Here is a 13,326-nt window from a genome sequence, read left to right as displayed (position 1 = left end):
GAGATTCAGCTGTTTTTCCTTGACTAAACATTTACCTGGTTACTGCAAGCTTTCCATTAGTTTCCAGAATTCTGGAAAAGTTGGTTTTGACAATTTACACCAGTGTATTTGTTGCTTTTGTGGAGGAGTTAACTATTGGGGGGTTCCCTACTCCACCATTGTTGCTGACATCTGGTTCTACGATTTTTAATGTTTAAGAATGGTTCTATCCTGAGGACATTGGGAAAGAAGAGGTGATAATGACAAGGAGATATTACCCATTTGATACTAATGGAAAAGTACCGAAATGGAGATGCACTGTAGGCAGTTGTAAATGTGGAACTGTAGTGAAAGGCAGAGGTGTCAGGGTTTGAGATTGGAGTTTGGATTTGGTAATGTTGAACCTCTGGAACTCAGAAGTGAATTTGTAGAGAGAATAGTAAAGGGCTTCTGAGGCCTTTAGGTTTGGAGAACAGTCTGTAGTTGTGTAAAATGAAACTGAAATTGGTGTGGTGCAGTAGAACTTTTTCAAATGGGAAAATTATTTTTGGAATTTGGTGTAAACTAACATTAATCTCTCCTTGTGCCAGTTTCTTTGTCATTTCTGAAAAAGTTATTTAGTGTATAGAGTCTTTGGGACTCTACTTCACAATTAGCTGCCATTGGTTGGGATTGGAAGAAGGAATGATATCAATAGTAGTGTTTCTCTGCTTAGTTTTTATCAGAGAATCACTGATTTGTTACCTTTCTTTTACTTTCCCAATTTCTTACCCTCCTCAAACTCAGGTAGATTATTTGTAGTTACTATTAATACCAGAGTTTTTTGATCTCTGCTGAATCATCTTGAACAACCAATTTAGCGAAACTAACTTTCTGTTATCTAGCCAGTCCTTCAAGTATTCAAACCAATCTTACCCCGTTTTCCACTTCTCATTCTCCTTTCCCTTCCAGTTTTTACTTCTCTCATATTTAACGCTTTTATTACAGGCTTATAGGCATATATGAAAAGGCAATGAGATGAAATTTATTAAAAATTCCAATATATTTCACTAATTTCCAGGGTGAAATACCAGAGGCTTTAATTATTTACAACTGCCAAAAATCTCATTAAATTTCAAAACTGTAGTTCATAAATATAGACTGAATCATAACCTCTTGGGTATTGCAAAATAATTTCTCTCTAGTGACTCATAAGTTGTCTTTTAAAAATCTATCCGTAATTAGACTGTAAAAGAAAGGACATGATCATGAAAGTTTTAATTGCTCCCTACGTGTATTTTACCAAAGTAATAACATTAAAACAAAATTGGAATAGGACAGCATACTCTAGACTGTGTTGTTGAAAGGAGAAACACCAAAAGCATTTCCCCTAGCATATTGGTTTAGAACATGTTAATTTGTATATCAACTAATGAAGTATAGAGATTTTAAGGAAATTTTGTTTAGAGTTGAATATTCAGTTTTGTGAATATGTATTCTTTAAAGTATTCTTACTCTATTGTATGAGGAGTAGTATAAAAACTTACATTAATTTGTATGCACTGGAGAATATGTGCACGCCTTGAAGGCTGGTTTCATTATAAGCCCAGGACTTAACTCAGTGAAATGGGGAAACTTGTTAAGGGACATGGTGGCAGGAATCCTGTGGAGTGCAGCATCTCCAGTTCTCTGCATTTTCTTACTGTCTTAATATGGGCTTAACTGGGAAATGAGGAAGGTGACAATTACAGCGTGCTGGCAGGGTTCCCCTTTACTCACTTGGCAGCATGGGAGACGGGTCCAGCCTACTCAGTCATTGTCTCATTCTTCTTGGTACCTGTAGGGACTAAGATTTTTAGTAGCTGTATTGGTTCTGATCTCAAATTGTTTAAAGTTGTGGTCTAGCAGGGCAGGCTGCCTTTGGAAAAAGATTCTAAGGTCCAGTTCACCTAGGAGGAGTGTACATCAAATTTAACCCTGTGTGACCTGTATGTCTCTTCATTATTCTGATGATTAAGAATTGCTGTTATGGAAATTAATAATTTTTACACTTAGAAATTTTATAGTTAAGCTGTATTTAAGAGGCTTTTAAAGATAGGTTCCTAATTCTGTTTGAGAGGTTATTTTCTTTAAAAAGAATGGATAAGACTGTATGAAATGGCACTTTTGTTTTGTAAGAGAGAATTATTTTTCTTAAGCTGATTTTACTACACTATGGTATAACATTTATGAGGAGTAAGCCAGAACTTACAGTTGAGCTTGAGTAGGTGCATGCATTGTAAATAATCAGAAATTTTTTCATGGTTTTCATTTTGAGTCATTTTAGTGATTGACCATCATGCAAATGTGTCCAGTTTTTCTTTATTGTGATTAAAGTGTAGAATTTTTACTTAATAATGGTGGGATTATTTGATACATGTAACGTAACATGCACCTCTTAGTTTCTAGTAAATCTAGGCTAACGTGTTTATGTCCATGAATATCACAGAAATTTTCCTGTGCTAAATATGATATTTAGAAATGTGTATATTGTAGAATGTTGTTCTTACGTTAATAATGAATTATACGTCTGTTATTTTCATCCTGAGATCATATTGAATATGTTAAATTGCCATTTTAACATATTCAATAAAGACTTTATTGAAGAAAGTAAGCCCTTGATAGCATCTGAATGTTAATATTTTTGTGTTTGTTTAAAATTTTTTGAAATTTAAGATATACCAAAGTAGAATAAAATTACAAAAAAATCTTGCCAAGTTAGACTCTGGCCTTTAGAGTCACTTTAATTTTATAATGATAATTTTTTAGAAACTAAAACTACCAACAGATTATGATCACAGTACCTCTGTTGAAGTTTACTTTGGTACTAAGTTAAGCTCCATTTAACTATGTTACTTTCTTTTCCAACAGACATTCAGTTGATTTCAGTAATGTTCCAGGGTCCATATTAGCTTTTTATCTTTAGAATGGGAGTTGACTTTTCCAAATATTTATTGTTGTGAAGTACTGAACACACTTTATGATGTGACATTTAAAAAAACAGTATTTTTATTTGAATCCTTTATTAAATTTAAGCTGTCTTTCTTTGCTACTATAAAGTTTTAAAATTTTAATTTAAAAATAATCCTTAGAAGCTGTGTTTTGGTTTATTAGCATTTATGAGCATATGCTATAGGACATGTTCTGTGGTTTTATTTGATTGTAAGAATTAAGGGACGGTAAGTAAAAGTGGTCAAAAATGTGATATTTTATGTACACTCAGTTTTTTACTGTTATAGTAGTTGTCTTTGTTGCACCTTACAGTTAAAAAGGATACTTTTATTTGGTGACAAGTTCTCCAGGGCATCCTTTTCGTACTATTTCTTTTCATTAAACACTTATGACATTTCAAATTTATCATTAAACACCTGTCGTCCCTGGATATTAGAGGGCAGAATAAAGAGCAGTGTTTATCATAATTGCTGCCTTCTCCCCAGGTATTTATGTTAAGCAGAACTGATCTTCTGTGTGGGCTGTGCACTTACATACATGGTTGTGTGGAAATTGACAGATTGCAGCCTTCCTGAAGGAAGGAGTCAGGAAAAGAGAATGTTGAACCATTATAGTAGTCATTCTCAAACTTTAGTGTACATAAGAATCATGTGGAGGACTTTGTTTGTTTGTTTGTTTCTGCGGTAAGCGGGCCTCTCACGGTTGTGGCCTCTCCCGTTGCGGAGCACAGGCTCCGGACGCGCAGGCTCAGCGGCCATGGCTCACGGGCCCAGCCGCTCCGCGGCATGTGGGATCTTCCCAGACCAGGGCACGAATCCGTGTCCCCTGCATCAGCAGGCGGACTCTCAACCACTGCGCCACCAGGGAAGCCCGTGGAGGGCTTCTTAAACACAGATTGCTGGATCCCAATTGAAGTTTCTGCTTTGAAGATCTGGGATGAGACATGATTATTTGCGTATTTAACAAGTTCCCAGCTGATGCTGGCGCTGACTGTTTCCTGTTTCAGAGACTTAAGACAGATAAGGCTGACAGGAAAATCAGAAGGAAGACTACACTTTAAAAATGAAGGCAGATTGGAAATCTAAGAAGCAATTAGATACAGGGTTATGGAAAAATTGGTTCTAGTTCACAAACACCTACCCTACCTGCCAGAGAGGCAATATCATCACATGTTCTTTTAAAATTTTTTTCAGTTTTAAGTTTACATAGTTTCAAAAGTCAAGTAGTACCAAAACATTTATAATAAAAAAAAAATCATTACCCTATCTTATCCTTCTCCATTCCTGCATTTTTGCTTCCCAGAGGCAATCACTTTTTATTAAGTTTTAAGTCACGTAATTAGATGTTCAGCTGATAGATCTTACATATAAACACAAAAATGCCTTTTTACTGTATGCATATTACCTATAATGAAGAAAAATTGGTAAGCATCTGGTTGAAGTACAGAAAAGGGAAAGGAGAAAGCATACAAATTTCTAATATGCAAATAGATTGAATAAATAATTTTGATTTAATATATATATCATTGATACCTTATTTAATTAGCTGTCTAGTATTGTTGTTCTTTTTAAAGTATGAATCCCAAAATACAAAGGGCTTTTATAGCTGCAGTTTCAGTCTTGGTCTCCCTACCATCCTGTAAGGTTTTAGATTAATAAACAAGAAAAGAGATGGCATTTCAGGTGGAGAGAATAGCTGGAGTAAAAGTTTAGAAGCAGAATAAAGCAGATATAGAGATGGAGCTAATGAGAAAGGTGATTTGGTATTTGCTTGCTTATTAGTTCATTCATTGATTGTTCATTGTCTATTATGTGAATAAAACATCTTCCCTTCCAAGGAGGAGCTTTAGGTCCAGTAGCTGTGATAGGTGTATAAATAAAAAATTAATAAAACTGTGATAAATGCTGGAGTAGAGTTGGAGATATATATATATATATATAATATATATATATATAATATATATATATTACTGTGGGAATAGGGAATACCAATTAAATTTAAGTTGAAAATAATTTTGGACTGGTTAACTGGGGTTGGTTGATAGAATTTAAATTTGATCCAGTGGGAACTAGGACACCATTGTGGTTTCTAACATAAGAGAATGACTGTGTTAATGTCATTGTTTCTAAATATATAGTGGAAAGGTAATAATTACCTCCAAACTAAACACAGGGCGATTCATGGTTCTTTTATATAGCTCTGACAGTTAGGCCACCAGCCATCTTGATGAATTGTTTTTGAGTTGTTCACAGTGAATAACTGGGGGTGAAGTTTTAGAGTGAAAGTAGTCTACCAGTTTGGGGAAGGAGGGAGGACAAACTAACATAATTTCTTATAATTTGCTGCATACTGAAGCAATATATTATTATCGTGTAAATAACTAGTGAACTTAAACTATAGGAAAGATGGCAAAATAAATATATTAGGGAACATAGTTTAAAATGATGTATCATGGCTATGAGGAAATTCTAATGGAAAGCAATAGCTTGGAGTTCTTTGATCAGTGGAGTAACTCACTTTTTAAAAGATTAAACTGTAGCTGGCTGAAGAGCAAAGAGACAGTGTCTCCATGAGAATCATCCTCTGAAACAGTGGTTTTTTATTAAGCAGTCTTTTAGATTTATCATCATTTGAAAAAGTTTACACATATGCAAAGTGGCTACATTGATACTGTCCTTTAAATAAAAATAAAAGCTAAAGGAAACTGATGTGATAAATTATTTACTACAGAGACTATTTTTAGTGATGCAGGTTTTACATGTATAGAGAGAAAAGAGAAGAGGAAGGCATGGACATCCTTAGAACTGCTTTGAGGTTGAATTTTTAAGAGATCAGACTATACTTGTATTTATAACTGGCAAAATTAATTTCTTGATTTCAAATTAGAGTATCTGAAACTTTTTTCCTGTTTGTTTTTTTGCTTGTTTCGCTTTCATTTTGGTTACTGTTTAGTATTCTGTTAGGCAGTTTTTTAAGTATTTTATTTATTTGAAAAATAACATTTGACTTTCAAATGTGGGATTAAAGAGACCTTTCTGCCTCTTTAATAATATTTTTTGATTAAAAAATAAAGTGATATTAGGGAAGATTTTGTAAAACAGTATAAAGGAGAAATTAAAACCACTCTCAAATAATCATGTTTATATTAATCCTCACTGAATAGCCTCATTTTATTGGGATAAATCAGGGTCTGAAATCTGATGTTTAAATTTGCAAGTTCATTCAGATTTGTCAAGTTCTCTGTGTTTTTGTGGTAATTTAGACTGTGGTGTTAAATTGGCAATTTCCTTTGTGAAACCTTCAAAGTCTAACACAAACAACATAACATATATGAACTTCCTTAAGATGTGTGTTATAGGAAATGTGTACAGAGTGCCAGCAGAGCACTAAAGGCAAACCTAGAGTGAGGGTACAGACATCATGGAGAAGAAAGTGATGAGCTGAGTGTTGAAGTTGTATGCCATGAAATAAATAAGGACAGTCCACATAGAGGGAATAAATGGATGTTGATGCATGAACGAGCAGGAATATATTTGGGAACTACAGGCAGTTTGTAATGAGGCTGGTGACATCAGCAGGGGCCAGATGATGAAGGATCTTATAGATTAGTAGAAATAATAGCTACCATCCTTGCAATTTGAGGAATCAAATGCATGTCTGAAAGTTATTCATTAAGCATACTCAGAGCGATGTAAAAGAGCTTTTACGATTAAGCTTTTACAGTGATAAACCTTCTTCCACTCGAAGGTCGTGTTCAAGGATAAAGATACTCATTTGGCTGATCTAGGCACCCTCTCACTTGAAAATACTTGGTAACATTTTACAATATTCAGTGCCTTTTTCATGCCAGAGCAGTTAAAGAGGGATGTGTTCAGATGGATTTACACTTTGGCTTTGTGTTTTCCTCATGCCTTTTACTTTTTAAAAAATCATTGCTCTATAAACTAATTTTTGTTCCCTCTTCCTGTTATTTTTCTTTTTAAACCTATGTATAAATATCCTAAGTTCATTTTTTGTATGCTTAATCATGTAGTCTCCTTTAGTGATTGAGTTATTTTTGTTTGTTTTGTTTTTTGGTTTAGTTATAGACGTGTAGATTCTGGGTAACTCATGTAACATAATTGTCATAATGATAATGCTACACTCCCTCATTTGGTTCATTCAAATAATATTTAAATGTAGAAAATAACTGTTAAGACATAGTGTATTTTAATTTTCTGTTAAAATTTGTCTTTCAGAAATAAGTAGTATTTAATGTAATAATAGCCTGCTTTGGATCATGGCACACAACCCCAATTTGAAGTGTGGAATTACTGTCAATTTCATCTGTGATTTTTTAAAATATATTGTTTAACTCGATAGACTAACTCACTTGATCTTTTAATAGACTGCTGTGGAGAGTGTCTGAGAATTTTGTAGGTTGCTATGGATTTTTTCATGCAACCCAGAATATTAAGCAGTAATTAGTTAGAAAACATACTGCTCGTTTTATTTTCTTGATAAAATCTCGAAGATTTTCTAAAAAGTTTACACGAAAGTATAATTTGAATGCATCATCTTTCTTTATATAATTGTTTATTCTCTTTTTAAAAAAATATGGAATTATTCTGCATTGTAGATAAACGGATAGTAAAAAAAAATCCTCTATTGGTAAATGCAGAAAATTGAGTTTTAGAAAAATATATAAATTTATACAGCTTTTTATTTACAAAATACATGTCTGTAGAGTGAAAAAGAAATGAATTATAAAAATTTATCATTTTAGTTCTTGTATGTTTTTGTGATTTTTTTTTTTTTTACCTTGTATAAATGAGATAACTGCAGGGGGGAATGTATCAATTTAAGAAGAAAAAACAAAGTATAATGTTGATTCTGTATATTATTATCTTCCTTTTTTTCTATTTTCTTCGATCAGTGTATCAGTGATGTAAGCTGTTTCTGTTCCCTATGATTTATTACATCAGTTGGGTATATGCATTCTTATTTCACTGTATTCTTGCAATCTTTATTATAGTTAATTTTATTTCCTTGCTAATTTTCTGAATCCTCCCCCATTCAATGGCATCAGGTTGCAAATAGGGAGTAGGTAAGGATGGGTTGGCTAGTTCCTTTTTCTTAACAGCTTTACTGTGGTACCATTGATGTACAGTGAGCTGCACATATTAAAAGTGTATAATTGGATGAATTTTGGCCTATGTATATACCCATGAAGCCATCACCACTACTAAAGTAACAAAAGATTACTAATTTTTGTTCCCTCTTCCTGTTATGTCTTTTTAAACCTATGAATAAATATCCTAAGTTCATTTTTTGTATGCTTAATCATGTAGTCTCCTTTAGTGATTGAGTTATTTTTGTTTTTTGGTTTAGTTATAGATATGTAGATTCTGGGTAACTCATGTAACATAATTGTCATAATGATAATTCTACACTCCCTCGTTTGGTTCATTCAAATAATATTTAAATGTAGAAAATAACTCCAAAAAGATTCCTTGTGCCATACTTTATTCTATTTTCTTTATTGTACTCCACCTTCCGCCTTGGGCCCAGGACAGCACTGGGTTTGTTTGTTTGTTTTTTGTCAGTACAAATCAGTTTATATTTTCTAAAATTTTATATAAATGGTATCATACAGTAAGTACTTGCTTTTGTCTGGCTTTCACTCAGCATAATTATTTTGGGGATTTATCAGTGTTGTAGCTGAGTAATAATACATTGGCCATAACAGAATTTGTTTATTCATTCACCCCTTATTGAACAATTTGGGTTGTTTCCAACTTTGGTTGGTATGTGTACAGGTCTTTGTGTGGGCATATGCTTTTATTTCTCTTGGGTAAATATCTAAGATTGAAATAGCTGGGTCATTTTTTTTCACATTTTAAGGAACTACCCTACTGTTTTCCAAAGTGGTTGTACCATTTTACATCACCCCCAGCAGTGTTGGAGAGTTCAAGTTATGCATCCTTGCTAACACTTGGTATGGTTAATCCTTTTAATTTTAGCCATTCTGATGTGTGTGTAGTTGTAGCTCAGTGTGGTTTTAATTTGCATTTCCTTGATAACTAATGATTTTGAGCATCTTTCCATGTGCTTATTGCGATCCCTATATTTTCAGTGAAGTATCTGATCAAATCTTTTGCCTCCTCCCCTACCCTTTTTTCAAATTGAAGTATAGTAGATTTACCATATCGTGTTAGTTTCAGGTGTACAGCACGGTGATTCAGTTATATATGTTCTTTTTCATATTATTTTTCATTATAGGGTATTACAAGATATTGAACTTCATTCCCTGTGGTATACAGTAAATTCTTGTTGCTCATCTATTTTGTATATAGTAGTGTGTATCTGTTAATCCCATACTTCTAATTTATTCCTCCCTGCCATCCCCGTTGGTAACCATAAGTTTATTTTCTATGTCTGTGAGTCTGTTTCTGTTTTGTAAATAGATTCATTTGTATTATTTTTTAGATTTCACATGTAAGTGATTATAATACTTGACTTTCTCTGACTTAATTCACTTAGGATATACTCTAGGTCCATCCATGTTGCTGAAAATAGCGAAATTTTATTCTGTTTTATGGATGAGTAGTATTCCATTGTATATGTATACCACATCTTCTTTATCCATTCATCTGTTGATGGACACCTAGGTTGCTTCCATGTCGTGGCTGTTGTAAATACTGCTGCTATGAACATTGGGGTGTATGTATCTTTTCAAATTAGAGTTTTTGTCTCTTCTGGATGTATGCCCAGGAGTGGGATTGCTGGATCATATGTTTTTTTTAGTTTTTTTAAGGAATCTCCATACTGTTTTCTGTAGTGGTTGCACCAATTTACATTCCCACCAACAGTGTAGGAGGGTTGCCTTTTCTTTACACCCTCTATGGCATTTATTATTTGTAGACTTTTCCATGATGGCCATTCTCACCGGTGTGAGGTGATTGCTCATTGTGGTTTTGATTTGCATTTCTCTAATAATTAGGCATGTTGAGCATCTTTTCACGTGCCTGTTGGCCATCTGTGTGTCTTTTTTGGAGAAATGTCTATTTAAGTCTTCTGCCCATTTTTTGATTGGGTTTTTTTTTTTGATACTGAGTTGTATGAGCTGTTTGTATATTTTGGAAATTAACCCTTTCTCAGCCGCACCCTCCTTTTTAAATTGAGTTGTCTCTTTATTACTGAATTATGAGAATTCTTTAAATGTCCTAAATACAAGTCCTTTGTCAGATATGTTTTGATGAACATATTCATCAATCTGTGGCTTGCCTTTTCATTTTTCTAACAGTGCCTTTAGAAAAGCAAGCCCAGTTTATCAATTTTATCTTATATGGATTGTTTTTAGTGTTGTACATAAGAAAGTTTTGTGACCCCAAGGTCACAAAAATGTTTCCTTGGGTTTTTTTCTAGAGGTTTTAACTTTGGGGTATATGATTAATTTTGACTTAATTTTTGCTCATGGTGTGATGGAAGGATTGAGTTTTCACTTTTTTGCATATAAATGTTCAGTTCTAGTATATTTTACTGAAAAGATGATCCTTTTTCCATTGAATTTCTTTGTGCCATGTAAAAAATCATTTGGCTGTTGGGGCTACTTCTGGGTTCTCTATTTCATTCTGTTGTTCTTTGTGTCTGTCTTTTTTGCCAGTACCACACTGTCTGGATTATTGTACTTTCATAGTGAAGTCTTGAAATCAAGTAAGCAAGTCGTTCAACTTTGTTGTTCTTTCTCAAAACTGAACTTTTCTACTTCCTTTGACTTTCCATAAGTGTTTTAGAATCAACATGTCAATTCCTACAAACACCCTACTGTAATTTTGATTGGGATTACATTGAATCTGTGAATCAGTTTGGAGAGAATTGACACAGGTATGTCTTTGATTTTGTGAGTGCGTGTGTGTGTGTGTGTGTGGTGCTATTCATTTTGGTACTAACTCCTTTTTCCTGAGTGCCTGTATTAATCCTAATACTTTTAGTCAATTTTTTAAAGCTTTCTTGATAACTATATTATATACAAATCAGTTTTCCTCTTTTCTAATAGTTATATCTCATTTATTTTATATCTTACTGAGTTGCCCATACATCTCATTTTGACATGTTTTCTCCCAAATAGAAATAAAAAAGACATCAGGTTTTTTGTTTTTATAGATTTTATTTTTATTTTTTAACATCTTTATTGGAGTATAATTGCTTTACAATGGTGTGCTAGTTTCTACTGTATAACAAAGTAAATCAACTATACATATATCCCCATATCCCCTCCCTCTTGTGTCTCCCTGCCACTTTCCCTATCTCACCCCTCTAGGTGGTCACAAAGCACCCAGCTGACCTCCCTGTGCTATGCCGCTGCTTCCCACTACCTGTTTTACATTTGGCAGTGTATATATGTCACTGTTACACTCTCACTTTGTCCCAGCTTACCCTTCCCTCTCCCTGTGTCTGCAAGTGCATTCTCTACGTCTGCTTGTTTATTCCTGTCCTGCCCCTAGGTTCATGAGAACCTTTTTTTTTTTAGATTCCATATATATGTGTTAGCATATGGTGTTTGTTTTTGTTTTTCTCTTTCTGACTTACTTCACTCTGTATGACAGACTCTAGGTCCATTCACCTCACTACAAATAGCTCAATTTCGTTTCTTTTTATGGCTGAATAATATTCCATTGTATATATGTGCCACATCTTCTTTATCCATTCATCTGTTGATGGACACTTAGGATGCTTCCATGTCCTGGCTGTTGTAAATAGTGCTGCAGTGAACATTGTGGTACATAACTCTTTTTGAATTACGGTTCTTTCAGGGTATATGCCCAATAGTGGGATTGCTGGGTCATATGGTAGTTATATTTTTAGTTTTTTAAGAAACCTCCATACTGTTCCCCATAGTGGCTGTATCAATTTACATTCCCACCAACAGTGCAAGAGTGTTCCCTTTTCTCTACACCCTCTCCAGCATTTATTGTGTGTAGACTTTTTGATGATGGCTATTCTGACCAGTGCGAGGTGATAGGTCATTGAGGTTTTGATTTGCATTTCTCTAATGATTAGTGATGTTGAGCATCCTTTTGTGTGTTTGTTGGCAATCTGTATATCTTCTTTGGAGAAATGTCCATTTAGGTCTTCTGCCCATTTTTCGATTGAGTTGTTTGTTTTTTTGATATTGAGCTGCATGAGCTGCTTGTATATTTTGGAGATTAATCCTTTGTCAGTTGCTTCCTTTGCAAATATTTTCTCCCATTCTGAGTGTTCTCTTTCTGTCTGTTTATGGTTTCCTTTGCTGTGCAAAAGCTTTGAAGTTTCATTAGGTCCCATTTGTTTATTTTTGTTTTTATTTCCATTTCTCTAGGAGGTGGGTGAAAAAGGATCTTGCTGTGATTTATGTCATAGAGTGTTGTGCTTATGTTTTTCTCTAAGAGTTTTATACTGTCTGGCTTTATATTTAGGTCTTTGATCCATTTTAAGTTTCTTTTTGTGTTGGTGTTAGGGAGTGTTCTAAGTTCATTCTTTTATATGTAGCTGTCCAGTTTTCCCAGCACCACTTTTTGAAGAGGCTGTCTTTTCTCCATTGTATATTCTTGTCTCCTTTATCATAGATAAGGTGACCATATGTGCATGGGTTTATTTCTGGGCTTTCTGTCCTGTTCCATTGATCTGTATTTCTGTTTTTGTGCCAGTACCATACTGTCTTGATTACTGTAGCTTTGTAGTATAGTCTGAAGTCAGGGAGCCTGATTCCTCCAGCTCCATTTTTCTTTCTCAAGATTGTTTTGGTGCTTTGGGGTCTTTTCTGTTTCCATACAGACTGTGAAATTTTTTGTGGTAGTGCTGTGAAAAATGCCATTGGTAGTTTGATAGGGATTGCATTGAATCTGTAGATTGCTTTGGGTAGTAGAGTCATTTTCACAATATTGATTCTTCCAATCTAAGAACATGGTATATCTCTCCATCTTTAATTTTCTCCATCTTTAATTATCTCTATCATCTTTAATTTCTTTCATCAGTGTCTTATAGTTTTCTGCATACACATCTTTTGTCTCCTTAGGTAGGTTTATCCCTAGGTATTTTATTCTTTTTGTTGCAGTGGTAAATGGGAGTGTTTCCTTAATTTCTCTTTCAGATTTTTCATGATTAGTGTATAGGAATGCAAGAGATTTCTGTACATTAATTTTGTATCCTGCTACTTTTCCAAATTCATTGATTAGCTCTTGTGGTTTTCTGGTAGCATCTTTAGGATTCTCTATGTATAGTATCATGTCATCTGCAAACAGTGACAGCTTTACTTCTTTTCCGATTTGGATTCCTTTTATTTCTTTTTCTTCTCTGATTGCTGTGGCTGAAACTTCCAAAACTACGTTGAATAGTAGTGATGAGAGTGGGCAACCT

The 13,326-nt window shown here is 34.0% G+C and overlaps 1 protein-coding gene across 2 annotated transcripts in view; it reads left to right on the top strand.

The window, feature by feature from the left end:
- Positions 1-13,326, top strand: part of SDHAF3 (succinate dehydrogenase complex assembly factor 3) — an 81,833-nt gene that overhangs the window by 38,567 nt on the left and 29,940 nt on the right. The gene's annotated exons all lie outside the window — the stretch shown is intronic.

The sequence above is a fragment of the Tursiops truncatus genome, chromosome 9 (assembly GCF_011762595.2).
Source record: "Tursiops truncatus isolate mTurTru1 chromosome 9, mTurTru1.mat.Y, whole genome shotgun sequence".
Taxonomy (NCBI): Eukaryota; Metazoa; Chordata; class Mammalia; order Artiodactyla; family Delphinidae; genus Tursiops; species Tursiops truncatus.
The sequence above is the reverse complement of the archived record's forward strand: the minus strand, read 5'-3'. Positions and strand labels throughout refer to the sequence as shown.